General features: G+C 35.1%; 1 protein-coding gene across 2 annotated transcripts in view; it reads left to right on the top strand.

The window, feature by feature from the left end:
* Positions 1–12151, top strand: part of LOC115453539 (elongation of very long chain fatty acids protein 7) — an 83180-nt gene that overhangs the window by 32306 nt on the left and 38723 nt on the right. The window contains exon 1 of one of the 2 annotated variants that reach the window (XM_037443593.1): positions 4481–4662. The exons of the other annotated variant lie outside the window; for it this stretch is intronic. The gene's annotated coding sequence lies outside the window, so the exon portion shown is untranslated. Of the gene's footprint in view, positions 1–4480; positions 4663–12151 lie in introns of those variants that run through there. 2 annotated transcript variants of the gene reach the window in all.

Here is a 12151-nt window from a genome sequence, read left to right as displayed (position 1 = left end):
GCGTCATAAGCATAGCATATATCGGCGATGGCCTAGTTGGGAGTTGAACGGTCTGCCGAGACGAAGCTCCGTAGGTGCAAAACCTAAAGGCATGTACCTAGGACTCTTCTAAAAAGTTATGTATGTCTTCTTTGTGAATTATCGCTTTGCTATAACGAAGAAGGAAATCTGCTTACGTACCAAGTTCCCCATAAAAAATTCGAAGGTATATGAAGTCTGCCAACCCACAATAGACTCTCCGTAGTAAAGGCCCGTACCGAGAAGTGAGATAGAATATAATTCAGGGGCCTTATTCTGTATGATAGTGTAAACGCGTTACGCGGTCATGTCTTCGAGAAATGTGCGTGTAAGCCAAATTTCTATAGTCCTAAACATGACGCATTGTGTTACGTGCTTGTTACGCACTGTTAAAATAACGTGAGGGATAGAGAATGCCGAGCAGTGAAGCTCGGCGAGTCTCAGAAGCACTTATTTGTCATTATCCCGCAACGAAATAAATCAATAGAAAGATAGGGAGTTAGAAATATTAATTGTCCACATCCATCCATAGCAAAGCGGAAGACAAAATAATTAACCATACCAACCAACCATAATGTCATAGGAGGTGAGCCTATCACCATACCTGGCACAACTTCTAGACTCCGGGCTGATACTGAATAAAAAACCCAATATCAGTTCTCCCTACCGGGATCGAACCCGAAACCTCAACGCTGCAGTCTTACAACAATTACGCAAGCGAGACAGGCAGTGTATAAAACCATAAAGATAAAATAATATCTATTAAAATAAGTAATGCGAGCGCGTAGTGTTTAATCATAAAAAGAATAACTCGTGAAAACTGATTAAAACATAAAAAACGCACAGTCGCATCCGCATCAGGATGTTATACCCGTTACATCCTATCCGCAAATTACAACGCATATCCGGTCGAAACTGGGTGATGGCTGCCTAAACAATTACTGCATAGGTCAATAAAACGATACGGATCTTCGTGGAAATGGATTTTTAGTTTGATAACACTAGCATAAGTTATATCTAGTGATTAATTTTATTGCTCAGGTTGAGAAGGATTTTGCTCTTAAATTTTTGAGCACATGTTATTAATACTTATTAAAACTAGTGGTAGAATATTTGTATCCGCCCGGATAGCTGCAACCGTTCTCATGGTGTAAACCGCACCATAGTGGTCCATAATGATTTCGCCAAAGCGGATGGAGCTGGACGGCGAGGCGACGCTAGAATACACATTTTTTTTTATAACACGGAGAAATCCGTCTACAGATTTCTGTCGGACTCGCCGGTATAAAACGTCCTACCGATAAAAACCCTCCATTCGACTCTCGCTCCCTAATATCGAAGGTTGCGGGGTACGCAAGTGCATGCAACCGCAACCACACTTCTATAATACAATATACTAGTTAATATAGAATACGGATACAGAACCCATTCATTTAGTAATCAAACGACACTTCTCAAAAACGAATAAACCTCTCCTAATTTCACGGATTGTCTATGCCGCTATATCAGCCTATGATAGTCCAAATCTATCAGATATAAGCTACATTCGCTGAAAATAGAGTATCGACTATGGTATCTTGATATTTCTAAAGATATTTATTATTATGTAAGAAAAATTGCAGCTAGCGAGAAAAACACCCCGTATTTACCAACTAGTAAATAAGTAATAAGATATTTATTATAGTAATGTAGTAAACCAGTAAAACATAATGTGTTCTGTGGACGAACCCTTAATTCAAGAAAACCTTTTATATCATTTAAAATATCAATTGAAGATAGTATTCTTATTCCACATACCTTGCTGCCTTCGAAACAGCATTTGCGCAATATCATAAATTAAATTAAGTATACTGCAGAAAGAATGAATGAAAACAAATTAATACTAGATATTGCACGTGACTTCACCCGCGTGAATAGCCTTTCCCGCTTCATACATCTGTAAATTACTGAAACGACAAAATAAAAAAAACAGTTTAATACTTCAAATATTTCTCTTGTGAGCAAATTTTCAGATTAAATACAGCCTATATAATCCAGGACCGTGAATTCCTTTACATCCAAACATTTTCATTAATTAGCATTAATTTTATTATTAGTAAGATTTATGATCCAAGATATACTTAGTCTGGCCATAAATACTGTTACACTTAATTATAAAAAAATATTACATTTGAATTTCGAATCTGTCATTTTTATACGATTGTTCATTGTGTTTTCTCATTTTGGCGCCAATACATTGTAAAATATTTTGCGATATTAAAATGGTGTGGGGTGATAAAGAGAACCGAATCGCTGTGATAGCATTACACAAAGTAGGTATGGAGCCAAATGCAATTTTTAAAACTCTCCATACACTTGGTATTAGTAAAATGTTTGTGTACCGGGCTATTAATAGGTACAATGAGACCTCCTCTGTTTGTGACAGAAAAGATCTGGCCGTCCACGTAGTGTTCGTACGAAAAAGGTGGTCAAAGCAGTAAGGGAAAGAATTCGAAGAAATCCTGTCCGAAAGCAAAAGATTTTATCTCGGGAAATGAAGATAGCACCTAGAACCATGTCGCGTATTTTAAAAGATGACTTAGGACTTGCAGCCTATAAGAGACGCACTGGCCATTTCTTAACTGATAATTTAAAGAAGAATAGGGTGGTAAAATCGAAACAACTACTGAAGCGGTACGCAAAGGGAGGTCACAGAAAAATTTTGTTTACGGATGAGAAAATTTTTACAATTGAGCAACATTTTAACAAACAAAATGACCGTATTTATGCTCAAAGCTCTAAGGAAGCTTCCCAATTAGTCGACAGAGTGCAACGTGGACATTATCCGACTTCAGTGATGGTTTGGTGGGGTGTTAGCTATGAAGGAGTGACTGAGCCATATTTTTGTGAAAAAGGTATCAAAACATCGGCACAAGTGTATCAAGATACCATTCTTGAGAAGGTAGTTAAGCCCCTTAACATCACCATGTTCAATAACCAAGTATGGTCCTTCCAGCAAGACTCGGCGCCGGGTCATAAAGCTCGGTCCACGCAGTCTTGGTTGGAATCGAACGTTTCGGACTTCATCAGAGCTGAAGACTGGCCGTCGTCTAGTCCCGATCTTAATCCGCTGGATTATGATTTGTGGTCAGTTTTAGAGAGTACAGCTTGCTCTAAACGCCATGATAATTTGAGTCCCTAAAACAATCTATACGATTGGCAGTGAAGAATTTTCCCATGGAAAGAGTGCGTGCTTCTATTGATAACTGGCCTCATCGTTTAAAGGACTGTATTGCAGCCAATGGAGACCACTTCGAATAAGCTTTTTATATTTTTAATTGTTTTATATTTATGTATTAAACTGACACACTGTAAAAGTAATAAATGTTATTTGCAGTTAACAATTTTCTTTTTTCTTTATTACAATATTTATGGCAAGACTAGGTATAAGCGGCGATAGCCTAGTTGGGTGTGGAACGGTCTGCCAAGACGAATGTCTGCAGGTTCAAATCCCAAGGACACACACCTCTGACTTTTCTAAAAAATCATGTGTGTATTCTTTGTGAATTTATCGTTCGCTTTAACGGTGAAGGAAAACATCGTGAGGAAACCTGCACATCTGAGAAGTTCTTTATAGGAATTTCGAAGGTGTGTGAAGTCTACCAATCCGCACTAGGCCAGCGTAGTGGACTAAGGCCTAATCCCTCTCAGTAGTAGAGGAGACTCGTGCTCAGCAGTGGGCAAGTATATAATACAGGGCTGATATTATTATTATTATTATATGATCCAAGCTCTGCTTCGTTGACTTCCAGAAAAAGTTTATTTTTTTAATCTCATTGCCCATTGATGTCGAAGGAAGTCAAAGTTCAAAGACGTCATATTGCAAAAACTATGGTTTTGATAGAGGTGACTTTATTTTCAACTCTGGCCCGTACGATGGTAGAGCAAAAAAGTTGTAGAATTGACAAGTGCGAAATATTATTTTGGATGATTACATATTTTATTTTATTTTTTGTACCAGGTTAACATTTAGATAACTAAGACTATCAAAGTCTGAAAGTCTTAATAATTAAAACAAATAATTTTTGATACTCCTTTATAAGAAGTTAGATTTCTAAAAATCCATCAAAAATTATACGTACAAAATTCCTTATGATCTAAAAATCTGTTGCATAATTACTATTTTACATCCCGACCTTAGTACATAAAAATTGTTAATCACAAAATAAAACAACACAACTATAAAAGTATTGCACATACTCAAATGCCAACAAAACTAACTACGTTACAAAGTTCATTAAGCTATATAGAAGTACTCGTAGATGCATAACATCCAATGTTTCCTTCGGAATTCTGATTATGCAACGAAACCTTATAGAAAGTGGGCATAAAAACTTCTAGAATCCCTCGCAAGGTCCCGCCCCCCTCTACGTCAATTTTTAGGCGCCAGTTCTAAAACTCTGCAGTAGTCTATGGCACCGCGCGTAATAAACAGCTATAAGCTATATAGAACTGATTACTTGTAGTTAGATGGTTATGTATGGAGTATTTGATGTGTCTAGTGTTAAAATGTACACTGATGTATCTCTATGTGCTCTGCTAATTTGTGGTTATTAAATTAGTAAGAGATTTTCATGTGTTGTGTAGTGGATATTTTCTTTGCACGTATGTATTTTTTTATGATTTATGTATGTTAATTTGGCGTTTAATTGTGCATGTGAATTCAATAATTAATTGTGAAATTTATGTATGAACGTGTATATATACAAACAAATATTTTAACACATTTTAAGTAGTCCGATTTATTAATAAAATAATCAAAGGTAGAATATACACAAGACATGTAAAGGCAAGTGTAAAAAAATATTTTTTTATAGTTATTTCTCCATTCGATTTTTTTTCCAAGTGACCATAAACATTACTATTTAGAACAAGTAGTAGCTTTGACTGAAAACTAAATTCTAACATAAACTAAAAACAACGTAAGTAAAACCGTGAAGCTATCTAATAATTTAATATGTATCGCGTAAGTTTTAATAATATTAAACTAAAAACTGATTTTCTTTCGCGAGTGCTTGAATCCATCCTAGTGTAGAGGCCAGTCGTAAAATGAATCACAGAGCAATGGCCGCATCTAAAACGTAAGAAGATACAATATGTATAAAGAAAGATACAATCGTTTACGATAATAAAAAACATAAATATATATGAAAGTGACATATACTTATCATCATAATTTTTTTTTTTATATATTTGTTAATTTACAACGTCAATTTGTGTTCCACAATCAAGAAAAGACATTGCTAGACAATGTTTCACTTATTGGGTGATGGAGAAAGCGAGATTTCACTATTTGATATGTAGCTCGCCCCCTTATGTGTCGCCATATTTATTTACATTTTTTTTTTTTTTGGTTTTCTTTTAGCGTGAACGATTGTGTAAAGGCGGTTTGGCTACGGACCCGTTGATAATTAACTTCTAGGTAGCTAAAATACCTACAGATTAAGGCATTTTATCCTCGTAAAGATCTAATGTGTGTACAGCAAGCAAAAGCTACTAAATCTATTTTATTTTGGTAGAGAAACGTACAGTAATATTATTGCACTATACGTTTAAATTTTTTATATCTAATGTATGTGTTGAAACGAATAAATTACGTGTTACATCTGAAATATATAGTTTTTTTATTAAGTACGCCGATGAAGTAATGTTCTGATGAAACTACTTAACAAGGTTGCCACTGGTATTTGCCTATATTCGATTTCAAATCATAAAATGAATACACATTACACAGTATTTACGGTATTATTTTAGGTTGAAAAATTAAATAAAAAACCTTTTTTTTTATTTGAATGACGAAGCAAGCTTGCCATTCGCCTGGTGGTAAGTGATGCGACCGCCCATGAACAGTAGAAACACCATACAACACCTTGAATAAGAAAGTATTGTTTGGTATTCCACTGAGTTCGCCATTCTAAGACATAATAATATGTTGAGTCTTATTATATCCAGTAGTTACACTGGCTACAATGTCCTTCAAACCGGAATACAACAGTGACTACACACTGCTGCTTGGCGGCAAAAATAGACATTGCGGTGATGTCACCCAAGCGGTCTCTCAAATATGAGACACTGGCCACGAGTAAACTTAAAAGCAATAAAATAAAAAATATATATAAAATTAAATCTTGTTACGTTGCGAGTGAAATCTACTTAAACAAAGAACCCATGACGCTTTCCATGAGGTGAATATCTATATGCGATGAATTTGTAACGCGGCCTTAGTAGTGACACTTCGGATTCCAATTCATAATGTGTGCTTAAATTCCGCAACACAATACACATACATGAGATACGAAGGTGATATAAAATATGATTAGGATGGGACTAAAACATAACAATTATTTTATGCATGGCGTTGCTCGCGGCTAGCTCCGCGGGACTACTATTCCAAGAAAAAATCCTACTGTATATTTTTCTTTTATAGTCTTTGTGATAACAGGACATGATATATCTGTGTCCAATTCCCCCAAATCCGTTCAGAACTTTTAACTCCAAAAAAATATACATTCTCATTTAAAATATAGTAACATAAGACAAATGTATGTAGTGTACGATATATAGTAAGATAATATCTGTTGTGTATTATATATGGAAAACACGATGCACATCACAATTATTGCTTAATGCGTACTTAATTTATTTTGTATGACCCTGCAGCAGTGATTATTCTTTAATAACGCTTCCTCGTATAAGTTTGACACGTGAACTTGGATATCACGTGTAAACGAAACAATGGGTTTAATATCGCTCTTAAAAAACTTTGACAGCAATGCTAGTGAGGTAAGCGGAATTTTCAAGTTTATTACTAGATTTTATTTTTTTAATGACGTCACGAAATTTTTATTCACCTGTTGGTAAGCGATACGATCAGTAGAAACATCCAACACCTTGAATTACAAGTTATTATTTGGTATTCCACTGGGCTGACCATCCTGACACATGAGATGTTAAGTCTTATTATATCCAGTAGTTACACTGGCTACAATGTCCTTCAAAGCACACAACAGTGACTACAAACTGCTGCTTGGCGGCAGAAATAGACATTGCGGTGGTACCTACCCAGGCGGACTCTCACATATGAAAGAATTACCACCAGTAGAATAATACTGGACACTATGATACTTAATTATTTGATAGTTAATATCTCCAATTACTTAAAATAGTTATTGGACAAGAATAAGCATAATAATAAGAAGCTCTTAATTGGTCGTTCAGTCAAATACTAAATGCAGAACGCAGTATAGTTGGATACGGCACGCATTGTGAGGAGATTCCTCACTTTGAATCAATAACCACTGGTGGTTTGGGTCTTGAGCCTCGCTATCAGAGAGTGATATTGTTTTCTTAGTATTTTTATTTTTTAGATATATATAAAAAAAATAAAAAAGCAAAATTATTACGACACATAAAAAATCTCACATTGCCCCGCTCGAGTACAAATTCAGAAAATCTTCAAGAAGTCCTCGAATCAGTGGCATGATGTAAGCTTTACATCATTTACCATATTCATATTTTTTTTACCGATATTTTAATTTGAACTTACACACCCTTTAGGCCTCTAGAAATGTTTCACAAATCAATAAATTTAACCCACAAATTTAAAAAATATGCATACCAAATATGATTGCAACAGAAGGGTCGCTCCGTCGCATGAAATACTTGAATTTAAATGAATTACATCAGAAAAGCCCTTGACTCCGCGTTTTAGAGCCGAAGGCGTTAGATTTATTGTATCAATAGCTCATATTTTACTGGTTTAATCAGTGAAATTGATTTTGGAAAATGTCAAAACAGTTTTAATGTTAAAGACCATAAAAACAGGACATTGAAAGTGACGCTCAAAATGAAATGTTAACGTAATGACTTCTTAAGTTTACGCAAAAGTTAGACATTAAAATTAATCAATTTTTCTTTTATATTTTAATTATCTCCCGATCTTTCGAATTTGCAGCCTTTATAGTCACGGGGCGGACTGAGGTGTTGGTTATTTGCAAAGTCAAAGTTACAATATCTACCTACATTTTACAATTATGCAACTTATTAATCCCGAGAAAATTGAAAAATAAAAATCGCGATAAAATCCGAAAAATAGTTTAATTTTAATGAAACCTTAACGTTTTTATATCCAAGGTATTAATTAGCAATTAAGGTACCTGGTAGAAAATTTGAAAATGAGGTGGCCCAGTGTTCTTTAAACAGTAGGAAATAATATGAGCCTAGACAAGAAACCCCAAATGTTAAAAATCCTGAAAAATCAGCCTTTATAATTAAAAGCGATGACTTCTCATTTGGTTATCCACTATAAACTTTCCGTTGATATTTCTAATTGAACCGTGTCTAGTGGTTTTTCTACCCACAAAAATTCGCCCATAGTTAATGGAAAACAACTATACAAAATTATTTTTTACTATTGATAACTAATTGAACATAGTATTTGGAACTACGCAAAATCATGCACAATAATGAATCTTGAATCATCATCGGCTTTACAATATTTTTTGAAGCTAACATCAACAAACAAAAAGCGCGGTAAAAAGATATATAATTAGGAAGTTCTTACAGCAAACAACACAATTACTATGAAAAAAAATATGTTTTCTATTAACTGTCAATCATGAATTACTACCCTACCGCCTAATCTTAGTATATCCGCCTCCCGCTCCTGTGCTGAAATAAATTTTAAAATAGTATCTTAGATTATTTAAAGAGAACAGAAAGCTTCTACACTGCAGCTGGCAGAAGAAGACACTAATGCTTTTATTCCCCGGTGTTGTAGGCATTGCCGCAACTAATCCCACCCACTATCCGCCGCGCGTATTCCGTCCCATGATGTGATAGGGGAGGAGCCTCTCGCCTATCGATCACAACTTCCAGACTCCGGGATGACACTAAGTAGAAAAACCAAATATCATTTCATCCGACCCAAACATCTGCAACTGATGTCACTAAAATACAACTGTACATTAACATCAGTAGCTCTATTGCCTATTTATTTAATCAGCTTAATTCCCTAAGAACATTTTACATGGGCGTAGTGAAAAAAGAATAATTATATTGCACAATACTTGTAGCAGCACGCAACAAGTCAGGATATTGCGCTATGGTACAAGGACTTGGAAATCCGACAGTCATGACCTGTTCGGATGTTCCGATGTTAAGGGCCAGTGGGTCAGTAGCAAGTATAATTGTTGATACAGACCCTTTGTTCATGACTTCAAATGATGTGTCTCAAATATCCATGTGATTTGGATGTTAGAAACTTGTATATGGTTGCAATGGCGGTTAAAATTTGATTGTATGGAATTGTTTGAGTAACAATTTAAGTGGACATATAAATTATTGAACGATTGAAGAAACAAAGCCTGAGCTTGTATTTAGACGTATGTTATCAGCTGAGTCTGTCAGTTAAAAGTCCTACTGACTGAGACTGGAGTTGTAATAAAACTTGTAATAGGATTGAAACTGAGTTTTAATAAAAATACAGTGTGCTGCGCGGGAGATAGATGCATTAATTTCTAATATTTCACATATTTTATAATCATGATCTACCATTATAATAACATCAGCCCTGTATTATTGCTGTCACACTCCTGGGTACAGGCCTCTTCTACCACTCAGAGGGTTTTGGCCTTAGTCCACCACGCTGTCCTAGTGCGGATTAGCAGACTTAACATACACTCATAGTTCTTACACAGAACTTCTCCGGTGTGCAGATATCCTCATGTTTTCAACGTCAAAACAAGTAATAATTAATAATGAATACACACATAACTTAAGAAAACTCGGAGGTCCTTGGATATTGAACCTGTGGACATTCGTCTCAGAAGTCCAAATCACTCCCAACTAAACTATCGCCGCCTTCGACCATTACTTTGTTTTAAAATCATTATTCACAAATATAAATCAGAATAACCAGCACATCCGAATGTAATTATAGATGCTAACAATCTTCCGTAGCTTCGTAGGAAGCTAGTTTCATATTCGCAGATATATAGCCACATTGCGTGATTGCCAATGACACAATACCTGTGTTACGTGTTTAATTGTTTCCGATGATAATTATTGAAATGTGTTCTGTTCGTGCAGGATAGGGTATTTGTTTTGCAATGTTTTATGTTTGTTAAATTAATGATAGTTTTGATATTGTTACCTCAATTTAAAAATCAGATTAATATAATTAGTATCAATATCGAATATAATTAAAGAAAGAAAAGAAAGAAAGAAGTTTATTGTTGGAACAAAGATAAAAAATTAAAAACACAAAATCCTATATAACATAAACAATTATTGGACCAACAATGCATAATTAATTAATAAATAATAATAATATCAGCCCTGTATTATATACTTGCCCACTGCTGAGCACGGGCCTCCTCAACTACTGAGAGGGATTACGCCTTAGTCCACCACGCTGGCCTAGTGCGGATTTGGTAGACTTCACACACCTTCGAAATTCCTATAGAGAACTTCTCAGATGTGCAGGTTTCCTCACGATGTTTTCCTTCACCGTTAATTAATTAATTATAAATAATTATTTATAAATTAATTAATTATAAATAATTATTTATAAATTAATTAATTATAAATAATTATTTATAAATTAATTAATTATAAATAATTATTACACCCGTTCCACAGAACGGATTGCCAAGACGAATGTCCGCAGGTTCATAACCTAAGGGCACACACCTGTGACTTTTTTAAAGTTAAGTGTGTATTCTTTGTGAATTGTCGCTTGCTTTAACGGTGAAGGAAAAACCTGCACACTTGAGAAGTTCTCTATTAGCAGTTTGAAGGTGTGTAAAGTCTACCAATCCGCACTAGGCTAGAATAGTGGACTAAGACCTAATCCCCCAGCAATAGGACTGTATACAAAACGGGATTGATATTAGTATTATATAATATGTAAAAAGTACATGCTGAATAATTATAATACGTATGTAAACTGCTACTTAAAGCGTCTTATTTCCGATAAAATAAACCGTAGATCTTCATTGTTCAGGGATATCACCAATAAAAAGTACCATAAAATTGCCGAAATTTAATACTAAAAGAATTGGGGACGGTTTATCAATCTTCAAATTAAGGGTCAATATATCATAACGACTTAAGATCCACAAAAGTGGGCCGCGACAGTGACCGTTTGATTGCAGGGCCCAAGGTGGACCACTCCGAGCAAGGTTAAGTTTCCACATAATTTTGTAACTTCACTAACTCGCGATCATATGTTTTGTTTTTGGGAAATTCATAAGGCGACGAAGTAATGTTCTTATACGATACAGTAAGGGAACTGTTAAGGTGTTGAAGTTACGTGTTCTCTACTGGTGGTAGGTCTCTCTTATGTGCGACTCCGCCTGGGTAGGTACCATCGCAATGTTTGTTTCTGCGGCCAAGCAGCACTGTATAGTCACTGTTGTGTTCCGAATTGAAGGATATTGTAGCCAGTGAACTACTGGATATAGTAAGACTTAACACTTCATGTCTCAGGATGAGGAGCGCAGTGGTTACCAAATAATACTTTGTAATACGTGTTGGATGGTATATCTACTGTTTATGGGTGGCCGTATCGCTCACTATCAGGCGAACGACATGCTCGTCTCGTCATTCAAAACATTAAAATAATGTCCTAATATTAGTTTTTTCTGTAAGGCAGTGCCCCTACCTCAGTCGCGCGGGCCCATTCTTGCCGAAGACATTGTCTACAGAGTGACTATATTTTTTATAATCATGTTTATTTTGTATCAAATTATTGTTATCTTAAAGAAATGATTTGGACGATTCTATAAATCTGAGTTATAAGAATGATTGTTTATTACAAATAAATCTATGGTACAGGTTTTATAAACATCACCTTTAGCGGACATAGCATAATGTAAGACCAGTTGAAAAACAGTCCAATAAAAGCACAGAGGAAAATTTATTCATCCGATTCCGAGACGGTTCGGTCACCCATAAACTCAAACGAGGCGAAAGTAAAATAATATGCAAAATAAACTAAAAAAAAATAAGATATAAAAAACCAATTAGCTAGTTTTATAATAGTCATATGGTACATTTACGAAATTGCGTTTGTAATTAAAACCACATTCCA

The sequence above is a fragment of the Manduca sexta genome, chromosome 26 (assembly GCF_014839805.1).
Source record: "Manduca sexta isolate Smith_Timp_Sample1 chromosome 26, JHU_Msex_v1.0, whole genome shotgun sequence".
In the NCBI taxonomy this organism is placed as follows: Eukaryota; Metazoa; Arthropoda; class Insecta; order Lepidoptera; family Sphingidae; genus Manduca; species Manduca sexta.
This window is presented reverse-complemented; position numbering and strand designations above follow the sequence as displayed.